Source organism: Natrix helvetica, assembly GCF_964273705.1.
Source record: "Natrix helvetica genome assembly, chromosome: 2".
In the NCBI taxonomy this organism is placed as follows: Eukaryota; Metazoa; Chordata; class Lepidosauria; order Squamata; family Natricidae; genus Natrix; species Natrix helvetica.
The window spans coordinates 112,329,944-112,347,935 of NC_138552.1; the positions used below are offsets into that span (position 1 = coordinate 112,329,944).

Sequence of the window (17,992 nt, forward strand, 5' to 3'; positions counted from 1 at the left end):
TTTATTGAGCTCCATTTTTACTCCTGGCTGTGACCTTGATCTGATTATGTAGCTTCTGGTTATTTATACAAGAAAGCACATAATGTAGATACCCAGCCATCCATCCACCCCACAATGTACATATCTCATCAGTCACCTGAATGGATATAGTTAGTTCCAGTGGGAATTTAGAACCCCTTCAGCATGTAACTTTCTTGGGATGTGGAACTTTCTCCTTCGAATCTTCAAGAGAAGGGGCATTGTCTGTCATTCAGAATTGTCCCAGGGTTGGGGGTGGGGGGGAGATAGGCTAGCTAGGTGGTTGAGTTTGCCTCCTGTCAAGTACAAGGACAAATACCAATTTGGCCTCTCTACAGCAATAATTTGGCTATGTTTAAATAGATATATACTTTTTCACCTATATATAAATATTTGATGTTTAGGTTTCCATTATGTACCAGATTTGGCTGACTATGTTAAATATACCATTGTTTTAAAATCTTTTGGTTCTTTCGAAGTATTTCATAACCTTCACTTTGAAAGGTGTTTATAAAAAGCCTATGAAACAATTGGTCTATAAAGTCTCTTAATATCCATGCAGAAGTAAAAGTACATGACACGGCAAACATGCAAACAATATGTGCATGAATGGTTTCAATAAATAAGTTGCATGCTGGGAAGATGTGTACATTGTAACGGGGCCCATGCTGTGGGGATACAGAACAAAGGCTTTTGCTTGGAAGGAACAATGCAGTATGTTATCTTTGAAGATTTCTGTCCTATTGCATTCATCCCCACTACTTAGGAATGACTGGTGAGTTTAGTCCATTTGACTAGAAAGCTGCCAGGTTTCCTTAAATGTGCTTTTATCTAAAATGTGTGTGTGTGTGTGTGTTGTGTATGCTTGCACAAAATGTAGCTTACTATTATTTGTTTATTCATTCATTTTACATAATTTACATCAAAGCAGTTTACAATAAAAAACAAAACTCAAACCCAACTGTATAATAATAAAATACAAGATAATAAAACATTGCTTTTAACTTGTGTCTAAAATATATAACAAAAGAATTAAATTTCAACCAGGGCAGGCACCACAAAAAGGAAAATCTCCTTGTCTCTTGCAGCATACATATCATAATTTGTTTGATTTAATTAACCAAGACACGGTTTTGCCAGTGGGCCTAGAGACCACAGAGTGATGCGTCAAGTGCCTTATTTGATTATGGTTGTCAGGGGAGTGGGGTTCACTGGGTTTTGTATTGGGGTTTACTTCTGTAGGTTGCCTGGAATCACAGTGAGTGAGTTGGGTGGTCATTATATATTTTCTTAATAAATAATATAAACTAGGCCAGCAATGGCCAAGAGAGTGTTGTCAGATGTCCTGGTCTGGTTCTAAGTTTTTTAGGGTTATAAATCTCAAAAGCAGAACCTTTAACCTGGATTGATAGCTATGTAGTAACCACTCAATGGCTGAATTCATACAACTTGCCAAACCCAAGATAGATAAACTAACTACAACTTAGTATGTTCAGTTAATCAGGCCATATACTCCTTCCTCAGGCGTTTGCTAGATTTCAGCACTCTGTCATCTTGGAATCAAAGGAGAAAGAAAAGTTTACTGGAGCAAGTAGAAACTTTGCCAGCATCCTTCTGTGCCTTGGCAGAACAATGCTTCAGTTCACACATTGTGCTAAATAGTTTTCTTTTCAAACTGTTCCTCTAGCTTTTCAAATCTAATCCTGTTTCCCTGGGTTTCCATGACTAGTAAGTGATTTTAAAAAAAAATTCCCCCTCCAGCTATTCCTCTTCCACAAACACACCTAAATTTAAATGGAGAATACCTGATGAGGAAACTCAGTAACATCTCTTGAGATTAAACGCTTAACAGCAATCCTTCATATAAAAGCAGCTTTCCCACGAAATAGTTCCAACCCTCTTCACACCCTGCTTGAATTTCCTACCAAAATGTTTCGAGAACACGAAAGCAGGACTTGACTTCCGCCTAATGCCCAATTGAACGCCAAGACCACCTGTGGAGCTACGTTCAATAACTAAGGAATCGGATTCCGCCCTACCCCACTCCGCTCCCGATCCCAGCGTTTGAAAGGGGAGTTTGAGGCGCACGGGCAGCCCCCGACTAATACTCGGACTTCTTTCCCCTGCAGAAAGACCGCGGGACTTTCCCTGCCCCCTTTCCTACCCGGTCGCACAGCCGGGCATGCCTACCCCATTCACCCACTCACTCGGGGGGTTGGGGATTACTCCCTCCGCTCTCTTCCACTTACGCGACTGTCCGCGTCAGGAAAGATAAGACGGCCTCTCCCGGTGTCGCGAGTCCCACCAGAGAAAGAAGCGCACTAGAAAGGCAGTCAAAAGAGGCATCATCAGCAAAGAGAGGCGCCGAGTTTCCTCGCTGAACTAGAGCTACCGCTGCAGCTTCCTTCAGTCAGGCTACACTGTTGTCTTGTCCCTGACCCAATTCTGCTTGCTCGGCAAGCGCCGCAACGCACGAAGAAGAAACTGCGCCGGGGACTCGAGCGATCTCTTCCCGGCAGCGCTCCGCCATCGGCTTAATTCGGAAAAAGGAAAAATAACCGGAACGGCCGACTGGACCCGCACAAACGTCTTCCCGTCTCTGGAACGAGCGAGGCGCTTCTTTGTCATCTCTTCGTCGGCGACCCGCTAGTTGTCCCTGAATGGCGCAAATGAAGGAGCCAAATCACCTTGCCTTCAGAACTCGCGCGCAGGTATATGGACGACGAAGTTGCAGTGGAGATGGACGGTTTTAGGCTTCTGAGTAGACCCCCATCTCTGCCTCCTAAGCACCTCCCCTGCTCAGATCCTAAGCAGCCAGGGGCACAATCAAGTTAATTAAAGTGCATCTCTGTGACCTCCAGTAACTTGGCACCCCAGAGGTTAAAGGATTTTAATTTTACCTGCTGCAAAAGATAAAATGCCCAAAGTATTGGGGAACTGATCCAAGGTGGAAAGAACAGAACAGAATAGAATTCTTTATTGGCCAAGTTTGATTGGACACACAAAGAATTTGTCTTTAATGCATATGCTCTTAGGGTATATAAAAAGGAAAAAAATACATTCACCAAGAATCATAAGGTACTAATAAGCTATCAAATCATTGGAAAAAAACCATATAAATTGTAAAGATACAAGCAATATGGTTATAGTCATAAGTAGGAGATAGGTAATAGGAAGGATGAGAATAATAATAGTAATACAGTCTTAGTAAATAGTTTGACAGTGTTGTGGGAATTAGTTGTTTAGTGGAGTGATGGCATTCAGGAAAAAAATGTCCTGGTGTCTAATTGTTCTGGTGTGCAGTGCCCTAAAAGCAACCAGCTTCTGGTTGGACAAAAAACGGTGAATTAGAAGGAGTAGGGTAGAGAGAGGTCCAAGTATTTCTTTCCATTCTCAGAGGATGAAACCCTGAAACAATTTTGGTGACTTCCAATTTGTAGTAAGCTTGATATGGTGATAATTTTGGTCTTCACAGATGCATCATAATTAACTCATTTATATCAATGGTTATACCAACCATTAAGTTGTTTTAATATATTATGGAGCATCTGGATTGTGAATTCTAATATTTATGAATTCCTGGAACTACATTTTTAGGGGAAAAAAACGGTCACACTGAAAAGTTATTATACTGTAGGGTAACCAAGTGTAAACTATTTGGTTCAACTGCAGCAGAAGGAAAGTAATACAAAGAATTATAATCCTATTCCATTTAGTGTAGTGCATTAATAGACTAGCATTACAACTCAGGCTTGATGCTGGTAACATGCATGATTCTTTTGCAGTATATCATTAATCAGAAGCTGTGCCATTGGGTATTTTACAACGTGACGTGCTACAATAGAGATGATTCACTCCAAACTGTTCAGTCCTGAAGCCAAACTGCACAAGAAAAAAAAATAGCTATACTTTCCATATTCTCTTCTACCCTTTGGATCTTTGCAGCCTGTAAAGTTTCACTGTTATTTGCTATTATTCCTTTGTTATCCTTGCAAGAATGGTAGGACCAAGCACAATCTATGAAAGACTGGATAGAATCAGCACAGAAGTAATTAGTGAGCAAATGAAGCACCCTACGTAATTTCTCAGTTCATTAGAAATACTGCACTAATTCTACATCAACTCAATTAAAAATGTGCTTATATTAAAAAAATATAAATATAAACCACGGATTACCGAGTAGAGAGTATGAACATGCACAAAAACAGTATGAACAGTGGATAATTACAGGGAAAGCAACTAGGGGACACGTTATTACTTCCAAGATTAGATTTCATTCCTTCACACATTTTGTTTTCAAATTGCAAGGATGACATTTTCCTCTAAAGCTAGCATTTGTGATGACAGTCAGTAAAAGGCAAGGATTCGACATTATATATTATTGAGCTATTGTTCTGTTTTCATGTTTATTATTATATATTTTCAATCCTATTTCTATGCTGCTTCAAGTTCCTCATAATTAGGCAACTTTACAAACTGACTAAACAAATAGATACAGAAATGAAATTGCTCCTCGAAAAAGAAAATTTCACATAGAGATAATTATGTAGGTGCATTCATGTTCAGGCATTTTGACGTCTAAAAACACAAGTTTTGCCAAAAGACACGGAAGGAACTGTATGAAAAAGAACATGTGTATTTCAAAAAAGTCACATAAGGAGAATATCTAGCGTGGTGAACAGGGTGAGAAAAAACTGGAAGCGGGGCTTGGGTCCACATACATTTTCCCCTATCTCAGTGATGGCTAAACTTTTCTGATCTGAGTACCCAAAGTATGTGTGCATGTGCGCATGCACCCACACGGCCAAAATGTATTGCACACATGACACATGCGCATGGCCCGTCCCCTGCGCATGTGCGCATCCCCTTATGCGTTCTGCCCCACCACACATACATGGCAGAGACCTAAAGACCAGCTGACCGTCAGGAGGCACATGCGCATGCTGATCTGGGGTGACGGCTAGCATGCCCACAGAGAGGGCTCTGCATGCCATCTCTGGCATGCGTGCAGTAGGTTTGCCATCACGGCCCTAACCTCTTGAAAGGAAGGGCTGAATCTCCTTTTAGGAAACTGACTTTCCCAACAGGCTCAAGGAAATAATGAAGAAAGCCACCTTTTCTCTTTGGTGGTGTAACCAGTAGATGTCAAGACTAGGAAATGGGAACGCAAACTCATTAAGAAGCCTTGCCTGATTTTGCTTCTTTTCCACCCATCCATTTGTCTTTTGTGTCAGATCTTTCAGAGTATAAATCTGCCAGCAGGAAATTTTTCAGTTGTGATTGTTCATTTGTTACATACTGTATATGCTGTATATTAAAACTGTATACAGTTTAAGAAGCCAATACAATGTATTTCCAATGTTCATATTCATCCCTTCCTATTTCCCTTCCTTGTTGATTTTCTTCCACTTTATTCAGTTAGAAATTAATTGGAAGAATTAAGAAATTAGAAATTGATTGGATTTAAAAATATGTCAAGGAGGACTCATTGTCCATTCCATTTTTAAATTTTTGAAAAAGGATACACTTCTGATCCTTAATTGATAGCAGAATTAGATCTTCTAAGGGGCACTTTGTGTCAATTGAAGTTTACCAAAGTATTTCTGAAACAATGTTGTGAAATGATGTAGGGTCTTGTTGCTAAAGATTGGCGCAAAAGGAGCTGCCACACTTTGTTTTGAGCTGATAGGAGTAGCTCCTTTACATGATCAAGTCAATCTTGATGATGTGAAACAAAGGTCTTTAACAAGGCAGGACACTCTTCCTTTGCATGGTGAAGACTCTCTTTGAAAGGCTTACATTCATCAATCTATCAGAATAGAGTTTGAAGGGACCTTGAAGGCTTTGTAATCCAACACCCTGCTCAAGCAGGAGGCCCTATACCAGTGATGGCTAACCTTTTTTTGGCTCCTGTGCAAAAAGTGGGGGGAGCTCAGGGGGGGGGGTCGTGCATGGGCATTCCAGACCCATAATGCTATGCACATGACACCCATGCATGCGCGCACAACCCAGAGTGCATGCGTGCACGACCAGCACCCCCCACTTTTGGTGTGGTTTTTTCACCCTCCCCAGGCTCCAGAGACTTTCTAGGAGCCTGGGGAGGGCGAAAACAGCTCCCCTGGCCCCCGGGGGCCCTCTGGAGGTTTCAGGAGATTCCCTGAAGCCTCCGGAGGGCGAAAAACAGCCCTACAGGGAACCTGGAAGTTTGGGAATGGTGACTTCCGGTTTGTCCGTAGGGTTGATTTTCGACCTCCTGAGCCTTCAGGAGGCTTCCCTGAAGGCTCCAGAGGGCGAAAAACAGCTCTACGGACAAACCGGAAGTCACTTCCAGTTTGCTCGTAGGGATGGTTTTTGCCCTCCGGAGCCTTCAGGGAAGCCTCCTGAAGGCTCTGGGGGGCGAAAAACGGCCTCAAAAGAAGGCCAAACTCAGCTGGCCAGCGCCCGCATATGCACTGGAGCTGACAGAGCAACGCCTCGCGTGCCCTAACAAATGGTCCCATGTGCCACCTGTGGACGCATACCATAGGTTCGCCATCATGACCCTATACCATTTCAGATAGGTGGCTGTCCAGTCTTTTCTTAAAAACATCCAGTGATGAAGCACTTACAACTTCTGAAGACAACTGTCCCACTGGTTAATCATCCTCACTGTTATGAAGTGTCTCCTTAATTCCAGGTTGCTTCTCTCCTTGATTAGTTTCCATCCATTGTTTCTTGTCCTGCCCTCTGGTGCTTTGGAAAATAAGTTGACCCTCCCTCTTCTTTGTGACAGACCCTCAAATATTGGAATATTCCTGTCATGTCACCCCCCCCCCCTAGTCTTTCTTTTCTCTAGACTAGCCATACCCAATTCCAGCAACCGTTCTTCATATGTTTTGGTCTCCAAGCCTTTAATCATCTTAGTTGCTCTTCTTTGCACTTTTTCCAAATGTCAACATCTTTTTTGTAATGTGGTGACCAAAAGCGGATGCAGTATTCCAGGTGTGGTCTTACTAAAGATTTATAAAGTGATATTAATATTTCACATGATTTTGATTCTATGCCTCTGTTTATAGAACCAAGAATTGTATTAGGTTTTTTTTGGCTGCTACTGCACACTGCTGACTCATATTCAAGTGATCATCCACTAGGACTCCAAGGTCCCTCTCACAGTTTCTTTTTTTGAGCCAGGTTTTGCCTAATCTGTACTTGTACCTTTAGTTTTTTTTTTCCTACCCAGGTGTAAAACCTTGCTTTCCTCCATATTAAATTCCATGTTGTTGGACAGGGCCCATTGTTCAAGTCTGTCAAGATCTTTTTGGCTCCTGAGCTTGTCTTCTGGGATGTTGGTTATAGCTGCCAGCTTAGTGTCATTTGGAAATTTGATGAGTTTGCCTTATATTTCCTCATCTAAGTCATTTACGAAGTTATTGAATACCAGGCCTAAGATGGAACCTTGTGGTATCCCACTACTTATTTCCTTCCATGTAGATGCAGTACCACTAAGGACTGCTGATTGAGTATGGTTTGTCAGCCAGTTATAAATCCATTTGGTGATGATGATGCCTATCCCACATTTTTCTACCTTCCCAAGAAGTAGGTTGTGGTCTACTTTGTCGAATGCCTTGATGAAGTCTAAATATACCAGGGGTGTCCAAACTTGAGAACTTTAAGACTTGTGGACTTCAACTCCCAGAATTCCCCAGTGGCTGGCTGGGGAATTCTGGGAGTTGAAGTCCACAAGTCTTAAAGTTCCCAAGTTTGGACACCCCTGAAATATACTAAGTCCTCAGCATTTCACTGGTCTACTAATTTAGTCACTTTGTCAAAGAATGAAATAAGATTGGTTTGGCATCATCTGTTTTTAACAAACCCATGCTGGCTTCTAGTTATATCTTTATTTTTTTTTTCTAGATGTTTGCATATTACTTTTACAGTATCTTCCCAGGTATTGATGTTAGGCTGATTGGTATGTAGTTTCCCGAGTCTGTTTTTCCCCTCCTTTTTTGAAGACTGGAACTACATCAGCTCTTTTCCAATCCTATGGTAGTTGCTCAAGGATTTTTGAAAAATATAACACAATGGTTCCGAGATAACATCTGCCAGCTCCTTCAGAACTCTGGGATGTAATCCATCAGGTCCTGGTGATTTATATACATCAAAGTCAGACACATTCTCTTAACATTTTGTTGCTTATTTTAATTTTTATTTCTAATCTGTCTTTTACAGTTACATTTTTGATAGGTTGGACTATTGTTTCTTTATGCTTGAAGATTGATGCAAAGAATGAGTTAAGCCGTTCTGCTTTCTCTCTACTGCCTAATACTTCATTGCCATTTTCTCTCTTGAAGGGACTGACTGTTTACTTTTTCTTGTTATTTATATATTGAAAGAAACTTTTTTTTTAAAAAAATACCTTTGACTTTTGTTGCAAGTCTTTGTTCATTCTGAGCCTTTGCTTTCCTGACTTCATCTTTGAAGATTCGGGCTGTCTGTTGACATTCTGCCTTAGTTAAGTGTCCCTTCTTCCATTTTTTTTGTATTTATCCTTTTTTTGTCTTTCAGTTTATCAGAGAAATCCTTATACAGCCAGGCTGGCTTCTTTTTGAATTTATTGTTTTTTTCTTTTTCAGTGGTATTGTGTTAGACTGGGCTTTTATGGCTTTTATGGAGTTTCCCATGCTTCTTGAGTTGCTTTCCCCTTTGGGATTTTCATCCATGGGCTTTTTCTTAGGTTCTCTCTGAGTTCATTAAAGTCCGCTCATTTAAATTTTAAGACAGTGGTTGGATTATATTGTACTGCTTGTGTTTGCATTATATTGAATTCCAATATGACATAATCATGCATTTGTGACCACATCACAAGGAATCATTTGTGATCCACACAGACTTATTAAAAGTGATCTGTATGCAACTGTGCCATTACAGGATACAGAAACATGAAACAGATGAACCTAGGAAAGCTCTTTTATAGTTTTAGATTATTTCAGCCTCCCTACACCAGCTGATCATTATATAAGATGAGAAAGATTTTTAATGTTCTGCAGTTATTTTCAGAAAATTCCATTACTGCTAATAAAATCCAAACTATGCATTCCAGAATTCATTTACTACAAACAAATCAAGCAGTAAACCTTTCAAATGTGGAAAAAGTATATTAAAAACTGCTGAGATGTGGACCATTTCTGTATCTTTGGATTCTTTAGATGGTTTGGAGTTGTCTATTTTGACAAAACTGGTTTTACAAATTCTGGGCCATTTCCAAGATGATGTTCTTGCACATTTATTGTTTTAAAAAACACATGTAACTATAAAACTGGTAAAGAACACAAATATACTGGCCAGCTGTCACAAACTCTGGAATTGACATGCTTTTCAAAGTCCCGCCTGCAGTGAATCCTTACCTTGGTAAATTCCAGATTTTCTTTTGCTGAAGGAGGATAATTAGCTGTAAACCTTTCCTTCAGTGCAAACTTTTGCACTTCTTCTGTTTTGTTTCAATGGATTTTTTTTCTCCCTAGGGGTCTTCTGGTAGAGCAATGTGAAGAGGAAAGACAGGGAGAGAAGATACATAAGAAGCTAAGGAGACAAATTAGAGCTGCCCTGAGACTTAACATGCAGAGCAGAACATAATGGGTCAGAGGGATGGAATCACTAATGCATAGCAGGTAATTCTTGCCACTGCTATGGGAATATTTTTTTCTTTCAGTTCTCACTTTCTTTCTTCGAATCCCAGGAAGTCAACCACTATAGCATCCATAACAGATAGCTATCACACACTTAGTCAACTATACAAAGCTAAGGAGAATCTGTCTTCTCCTCAGACAATCTCTTCCATTTTTGAACAACTGTTATCATTGGGTCATTTTTCTTGAAGTTCACCAAAAAGTGAAACCTTATAATTTGAATTAATTTCTTATTCGGTCTTCTACATGGCAGCCCTTCAGGTTGTTGAATACAGGCATATGTTTCTCTGCAGTTTTGTCTTCTTCAGACCAAACATACCTCATGCTTCTACTTGTTCCTTAATATATTTTCCTCTACATTCTGGTTGTTCTGTTCCATTTCATAAAATGCTGCCCTTAGAACTGGATGCAATTTTCTAGGTTCAGCTTGACTAATGTAGAATAAGGAAAGATGATTTCTCTGGATCTTGACACTGTATTGCTATTGATGCAGTAGAGGATTGTGGGGTTTTTGTCCTTGATCACAACATTGGCACACATTCAGCATGTGATTCACCAAGACACCTAGATCCTTTTCACATGTACTGCTGCCAGTATAGTCTCCTGCCATGATATACTATTGTCTTTGTTTTTCCTACCAAATTGCATTTTTCTCTGTTGAAATTTATTCTTCTGGATTTTGTCCAGTGTTTCTGCTTGTAAAAATCTGAAGTTTAATACCTTCCTCCAAAGTATATGTTATTTCCCCTATCATTCTGTCATTTGCAAAGTTGACCATCCTTATTTTTTCATGCCTTATCCAAGTCACTTTTAGATACCTTAAGAAGCACGGGGCTTCCAATAGAGCCCGGTGGCAGAGCTCTTATCTACCAACTAATCTGAAAATGGCTTTTTCTCTGTTTCTGTGTTAGAAAAACAACCTTAATGAAATTTACATCTGTTCTTTATGGAATGTTAACCTGTTTCCAAAATAAAGGAAAGGACTGTAACTATAATGCTACCCCTCTTCTTGACATGAAAGATGGCCAAGGAGAAATCTGGACCTTCCAGTAAGTAAGGCTAGGAAAGGTGCAAGCCTGAAAAAAAAAACCTGGAGAAGTGCTAGCGTTCAACACAGACAATATTAAACCAAGACAGCTTTTTCTGTCCTATTTTCTCCAGTACTAAGGAACCAAGCATTCAAGTAAAATCAACAAATGTGCATAACACAAATTATTATCATTACTGTAACTGTTCCCTGCCTTCTCTCCCAGCAACCTCAAGAAATTATTGCAATTGTACATTCTTTTGTTATATACAATGAAAGTATGGCATTAATTGGAATTTCAACTATGGGTGTGAAAGTTGGGTCATCAGAAAAGCTGAATACAGTAAAGTGGGTGTCTTTGAATAGAGGCCCTGGAGAAAAATGTTAGAATAGCCTGTCCACAAAAAAAAAACCCCACAAATAATTCCAAAATTAAGTAAAACCCAAAGATTCACCAGAAGCACTAATAATGAAGCTACGGTTTAAGATATTTTGAACACATCGCATTTAGGCAAGAGTCACTAGAAAAAAATGTTGATGTTTGGAAAATGGAAGGCAATAAAAAGGAGTTTGAGACAAGGTAAGGTGAATAGATGCTATCGCTAATGACACAAGCCTGTGCTTGCAAGAACTCAAAGAAGCAATTATTGCAAACTGGCAAACTGATGTCCATTGGGTCACAAACAATCCAAAGTGATGAACAATAACAAAGGGTTGGAGTATGGATTAGCCAAATTTGTAAGAATCGGCTCCGGAGGCTGAGTGTTAACAGGACAATTAGAGAATTAGAAGAACTTGTAAATAACTAATAGCGTTGGAGAGAGAACATTGGTTGACAGTTCTATTAAAATTATATTGAAGTAAGGCCCAAATGATTTTAAAATTAAGGATTATATAATCTATGGAGGAGGAGGAAGAATTTTGCAATACTGGTCTGTAATTGGCAAGATTTCAGGCATAAACCGAATAGTGATTTTGCAACTCATAAAGTGATTTTTTTTCATGAAGGGTCAATTAATTGCAAAATATAGTATGACTATTAAAATGTTTGATAAGATTGATGGTAACAATTGAAATTTATTAAAATATAATTGAGATGCTTTTGATGTGTTAGGGAAAAATGGCAAGTTTAAACATTTGTGTATGTGCTCATAATTATTAATTTAACAAGATGAGTGTTATGTATGTAATATAATTTCCTAACATATCTGTTATTTGATTAATCCTTCTTCAAGCTTGTGCTCTCCAGATGTTTTGGAATTAAATATGGCTGAGAATTCTGGAGCTAAAGCCCAATACATTTGGAGGCCCTGGATTGGAAACAGCTGCACTGCAAGAAGAGCAAAAAATTATTAATATTTTATTTGGACCGGAGATAAAGCAAAATTAAATAAGAAAGTAGCATATAATTCCTGGGAGAGCAGCCGGGGAAGGGAGCAGCTGGCTTAAGTGACTGAGCTGGACACTGCTGAACTTTTGGAGCACATTCATTTTGGGGTCTGAATCAATTTTCAAATCTTGAAGCAGTTTCAATAAAATTAGTTTGTCCTCAAATGTTGAGCTGCAGATTTGAATCTTGAATCCCCATCAAAATTGAATCAGAGATGATTCTCACAGGTGTAACATGATCCCTGTGCTTTGCATCACTTAGCAGCTTAGCTGCTGATTTTGTGCCAAATGAAACTTCTGGACACTTTTTTTTTCTGGGGGAGTGTAGCCCCATCCTGTACAGGCTGAATCGTATAATCCAAGATTGATTTTGTATTGAGAAATGGCACGTCTATGTACCTGGAGTTATTTTATTAAAGTACAGAGAAGTGAACCTATTAAGGATAACTTTATAAGCTAAAAGACTAATCTATCTTGCAAACAGAATAGAAGAGTGAGCATTGGTATCAGACAGCCAATCTTTAGTGATGATGGATACCTTGAATATACTTAAAGGTGCTTTGATAGGATCATTAAGGATCATCATTCTGTTTATTTATTTTTTGCTAGAGACCTACGGCAGCTGATGTATATGCTGGACAGCATTGAAGAAGCTGATGTTTTCTAATAGTCCATTTGGGGGCTTCCCAGAGATGTTTATTAAGCTCTGTTGAAATAGAAGTTAGTGTGCAGAATGCTGTGGTTTCTTTTGATCCAGCCTGCCTTTTCTTATATTCTTAAGCAATTCATTTGATAGCTAGGCTTTAAGAGCAAGTTATCTGGATGACAGATTGCTTGCATGAGATGGATGGTACCTAACAGGAACTGACAAAAATGTATTTGGTTTAAAATAGTAAACTTTACCAGAAGGGCTTTACAGTGAATGCTGTGAGGGATGGAGATAAAAACTCAGAAATAAAGATCTTAGATAAAGACTTATGCTTCATAGAAGGAGATAGAAGTGTTGTGTTAATATGCCTACGAAATAATCCATTTAAAAACCAGAAAGAACACTTTCATAAAACACATTGCCTTTATGATGGGTATGGTACATTAATGCTGAAATTACTTTTGTTAGAGCAATCCCTGAGAATTCAGATGACAATATTAGAGAAAGGTTTAAAGCCCAAGCAATTTTTGGGGGGATATGGGGAGGAGGAAGATGCTGTTGTAGAAACTGATAAAGTTTATAGAATAAATTCTAGATTTGCTGGACCAAGAAATGTTCCAAGGGATGTTATGGTATATTTTTGTTAAGAAGACAGAGGAATAAGTTTTACAGCAGTTTTTTTTCCCTTCAAGTTTATTTTTATTTTTTATTTAACATCAGTATTTACATGAACAGTGTATTGTTTGGTTATAGTTTTTAAAGAAATAATAGTAATAATAACAATATGCATAACACTGATGGTGATCACATAATAATTGTAGTATTTGCTTATCTATCTTAGTAAGCCTTCTGTCCATCTCTTATTTTTTACTTTTTAAACATACAGTACATAATAATAATAATAATAATAATAATAATAATAATAATAATAATAATAATAATAATAATAATAATTATTATTATTATTATCTTAACTTCTAATATTTACTTGTACATAGCAACCATAATAACTTCCATCATATGACAATATATATACACCGTAATAACCTTTTCTCAGTTTTTGGTTTCTAGCTCTATTTCCTGATCTTTAATAAAACATTTTAACAGCAGCTTTTTAGTATAAGATTTAAAATTTAGAGTAGATAGAATAGAATAAAATAGAATAGAATTCTTCATTGGCCAAGTGTGATTGGACACACAAGGAATTTGTCTTTGGTGTATATGCTCTCAGTGTACATAAAAGGACAAGATACCTTTGTCAAGAATCAGAAGATATAATTGCCCCAACATATAATTCCTATCAGAATTTTATGTTGGAGAAAAAAGTAATATTTTTGTCTGAAAGATTAAAGCAGATAAAGATCCCATTGCGATAGGACAAATTGGAAGGTATTATTGTTTATTTTTAAACAACAGGGATTTTGATTGAATTCTGTTTAGAAAGTAAGAGAGTTTCTAGAAGTTTTAAAGGAGAATTGGAAGAGATCCAAGTAGAAGTGTTAGAAGAAATTACATAAAGATTACAACAGATGCAACAAGAATCTGAAAGACATGATACTGAATTAGGCGCTGCCTGTATTGACTTTTCTAAATTTTTGGCCTGATCATAGATTACAAATGGAACATGGAATATAAATGGAGTAAATGCTCCTCAAAAGAGGATTTCTCTAATGGAGACTGGTGTTTGATGCAGGATTGGAATAGAGTGACACCCCCCCCCCCTACCAACTGGACAGAACTTCTGAGAAAAATATTAAAATCACTCAAGGCAAATGATCTTGAAGATTTCTAGTTCTTTTAGATGGCTATTAAATGAAATGTTACAGAAACAAACAATAATGGAAGGCAAAAAGACATTTAAATATTTTTTTGAAACTAATTGAAATAAAGGCACTGGTTTAAGAATGATTTAAGATGCAAGTAATGCTTTTATTAGAGGTTATTTAATGCAACATAATACTGAACTTAAGAAGAAGCAAGAGAAAGGATGAAATACTCTGGATGAGATAAAAAGAAAAGAATTTTCCAGAGATGAGAAGTATATCTCTCAAAAAAATTAAGCTTTTATAACAACAGCTATCTATATTAACAATAAGAGACATGGAAAAACATTAAACTGTATAAAGCAAAAAACAAGCAAAATTTGAATTTGTTAGTAAATCAGGGAACTGACTGGCATTTAAACTAAGATAATTAAAACTAAGAAAAGAAAGAAAAGCAAAACTATATTGAAACATCAAGAGGGAGATACTGTTATGAATAGACTATGCAAAAAGCATTACATCAATATTATTCCAGTTTATGTAAAGGACATGATATTTCTTTGAAGAAAATAGATGAATATCTCAGGAAATAAAATTTACCAAGGATTACAGAAATATAAAATTATGAATGGACCTATAACAATAAGGAAATATTTGGAAGCTATGAAAAAGAATAAACCAAGAAAGGTGCCTGGGTGGATTATCAGGTTTGTATTATAAATGTTTTGAGGATGAACTTTTACAACCTTTTAAAACACAATAAAAGTTAACCTGTAAGGAGAGAAGATGTCAGAAATTTGGAAAGAGGTCAGTATAACATTAATACCCAAAGAGGGATAAAATCTGGCTCTAGTAAGAAATATAGACCAATATTATTCTTGAACAATAGCTAAAGGTTTTTCACAATTATTTTAGCTGAAAGACTAAAAATACTTTTGTGAACATTTATTCATAAGGATCAATATGGGTTGTTAGAAGACAGTTAAAAGGCAATGTTAGAACTCTTTGGGTATTTTGGAACATTAGGAACAATATAATGAAAAACATGCTGCATTGATTTCTTTTATATGCAGAGAAGGCTTTTGACAATTTGAACTTGACTTTCCTGCTTAAAGTTTTGGAAGATTGAATGTGTTGTGGCCCAGCAGGAGCCGTTGGAGCTGCCACCAGACTCCGACAGCGAGGGTCCCTATGAGTCGGCTCTGGAGGATGTGGAGGACCCGGGGCAGGGTTCTGACTCTGAGCAGGGATCGGAGAGTCTGGTCGGCCACCAGGAGGCGCCAGAGGCATGGAGCAGCAGTGAGAGCCAAAGGAGGGGGGCTCCTGATGCCATGCCTTGGAGCAGTGGGGAGGAGACATGGGACAGTGACTCAGACATCAGCAGGGAGTTCTTAGATGCTCGTTACCACCGCGCCCACAGGCGCAAGGAGCAAGGGGGCAGTTACCGGCAGTAATTGCTCTCAGCTGCTGATAAGTAGACTCCTCTTCAGTCTATAAAAGGATTGATTGTGCATACGCCCTTTGCAGAAGTCAACGTAGGAACTATTGGGAAAGTTCTGCCTTGTGAGCTTGACATGCTGGATAGCTGCTATCATGTCACTGTGCCGGAGGGTTCTGAGAGTCTTGTCGTGGTGGATTGCTGCCAAGGATCTGTCTGTCTGTCGGTGCAATAAATCCTGTTGAAATAGTTTTGGTCTGGAGTGTATTCTGTGTTGGCGAGGGAAGAAGGGGGGTCAGAACATGAATGTTAAGATTATTTTTATAAAATGAGTAAAATCAATTTATACTTCACAGAAAGCATAAATAGTTGTTAATGTAGATCTAACAAAACAACATGAGAACGGGAGCAAGACAAGTCTACTCACTGTCCCTCTCCTGTTTATTTTGTTTCTTGAAATACTGCAAAGAGACAAAAGATAGTATGAGAGGATTGTTGGAGTAAATATTAAACAAAAGACTTATAAATTAAGAAGTTTTGCATATGATTTGGTGCTTGCTCCTTAACGAGAACTGAAATATTAATAGATATCTTAAAAGAATGTGATGCATTGGCAGATTCTAAGATTAATAAACAGAAGATGATGATGTTAACAAATATATGAAAATCCAAGATCAAACAGAATTGGTGGATAAAACAGTGTTTTAAAATTGAAAAGAAGATAAAATGCTTAGGTATCACTATGACAAATATGAATTGTTATTTCAAAATAATTATGTTAAGACAATGGAATGAAAAAGGTATATTAAGATGGGAGAAAATATAATTATTGCTGGAGAGAATTTCTGAGGTTAAGAATATTTTACTCAGTATATTATTTTTGTTTTGATATTGACAACTTGACAGAAGGATAGTCTAAATATGAAAGAATAATTGATTCTGAGAAATAGAAGGCATTTGGAGTGAGGTTTGGATGGCATAGATATTTGTGGTATGACAAAATTTAGGTTTAAAAATCATTATTTCAGATATCCGATATTGATAATTCGGAATATAGATAGTCCTCAGCTTACGACCACAATCGAGCTCCAAATTTCTGTTGCTAAGCAAGATAGTTATGTGAGTTTTGCCCCATTTTACAACCTTTCTTGCCATGGTTGTTAAGTGAATCTCTGCAGTTGTTAAGTTAGTAGCATGGTTATTAAGTGACCATTGACTTTGCTTGTCAGAAGGTTACAAAAGGTGATTTCATGACCCAGGGACACTGCAATGGTCATAAGTATGAAACAGTTGCCAAGTATCTGAATTTTGATCACATGACCATTGGGATGCTGCAATGATCATAAATGTGAAAAATGATAACTTACTTTTTTCAGTGCCATTATAACTTTGAATGCAAGTTTGACACACCTATTGTAAGATATTAGGATTCTTTCAAGGTGTGTTTAAGATTAAAATAAAGACAAATGTTGAGTGTAGAGACATATTTTTGTCAAATCATTTTTTTAATTATTAGAAAGGTTTAAAATAAATAGAAGTATTTATGATTTTGAACATTAATACTGAATTTGAAATAGAACTCTGTACAAAAGATGAAAAATTGTCAAAATGTATAAACTTTATTGAAATTTGAAACAGAAGAACAAGTGAAAGCATATATGATAAAATAGGCTAAACCTTTTGGTTACAATATATAAATGGAAAATGGGAAAATATGTGGCTGAAAGGATTGAAATTTGCATTATATTATAACCTTAAAGAGAATTTTTATAACATTTGATATTGTTGGTATATGTCTTCAGAAAATTGCCTACATGTATAAATGTATTTCAAATCTATGCTGGAAAAATGAACAACATGCAGGTACATTTTATCATGCTTGGTATAAAAAGTTTGGGATACAACAATTCAGAGGATCTTAAAGATTAATATACAATTGAAACCAGAGACTTTGAGTTTGGGATTGATGGATAAGTAATTGGAAAAAAATCATTGAGCTTTGCTTTCATATATGATAACTGTAGCAAGATTATTTATATGCAT

General features: G+C 37.5%; 1 long non-coding RNA gene across 1 annotated transcript in view; it reads right to left on the minus strand.

The window, feature by feature from the left end:
- LOC309387075 overlaps nt 1-2,666 on the minus strand; it is a 102,906-nt gene extending 100,240 nt beyond the window's left edge. The window contains exon 1 of the long non-coding RNA XR_014174539.1: nt 2,268-2,666. This is a non-coding gene — a long non-coding RNA (uncharacterized lncRNA). The remainder of the gene's footprint in view (nt 1-2,267) is intronic.
- Between the last annotated feature and the right edge of the window lie 15,326 nt (nt 2,667-17,992).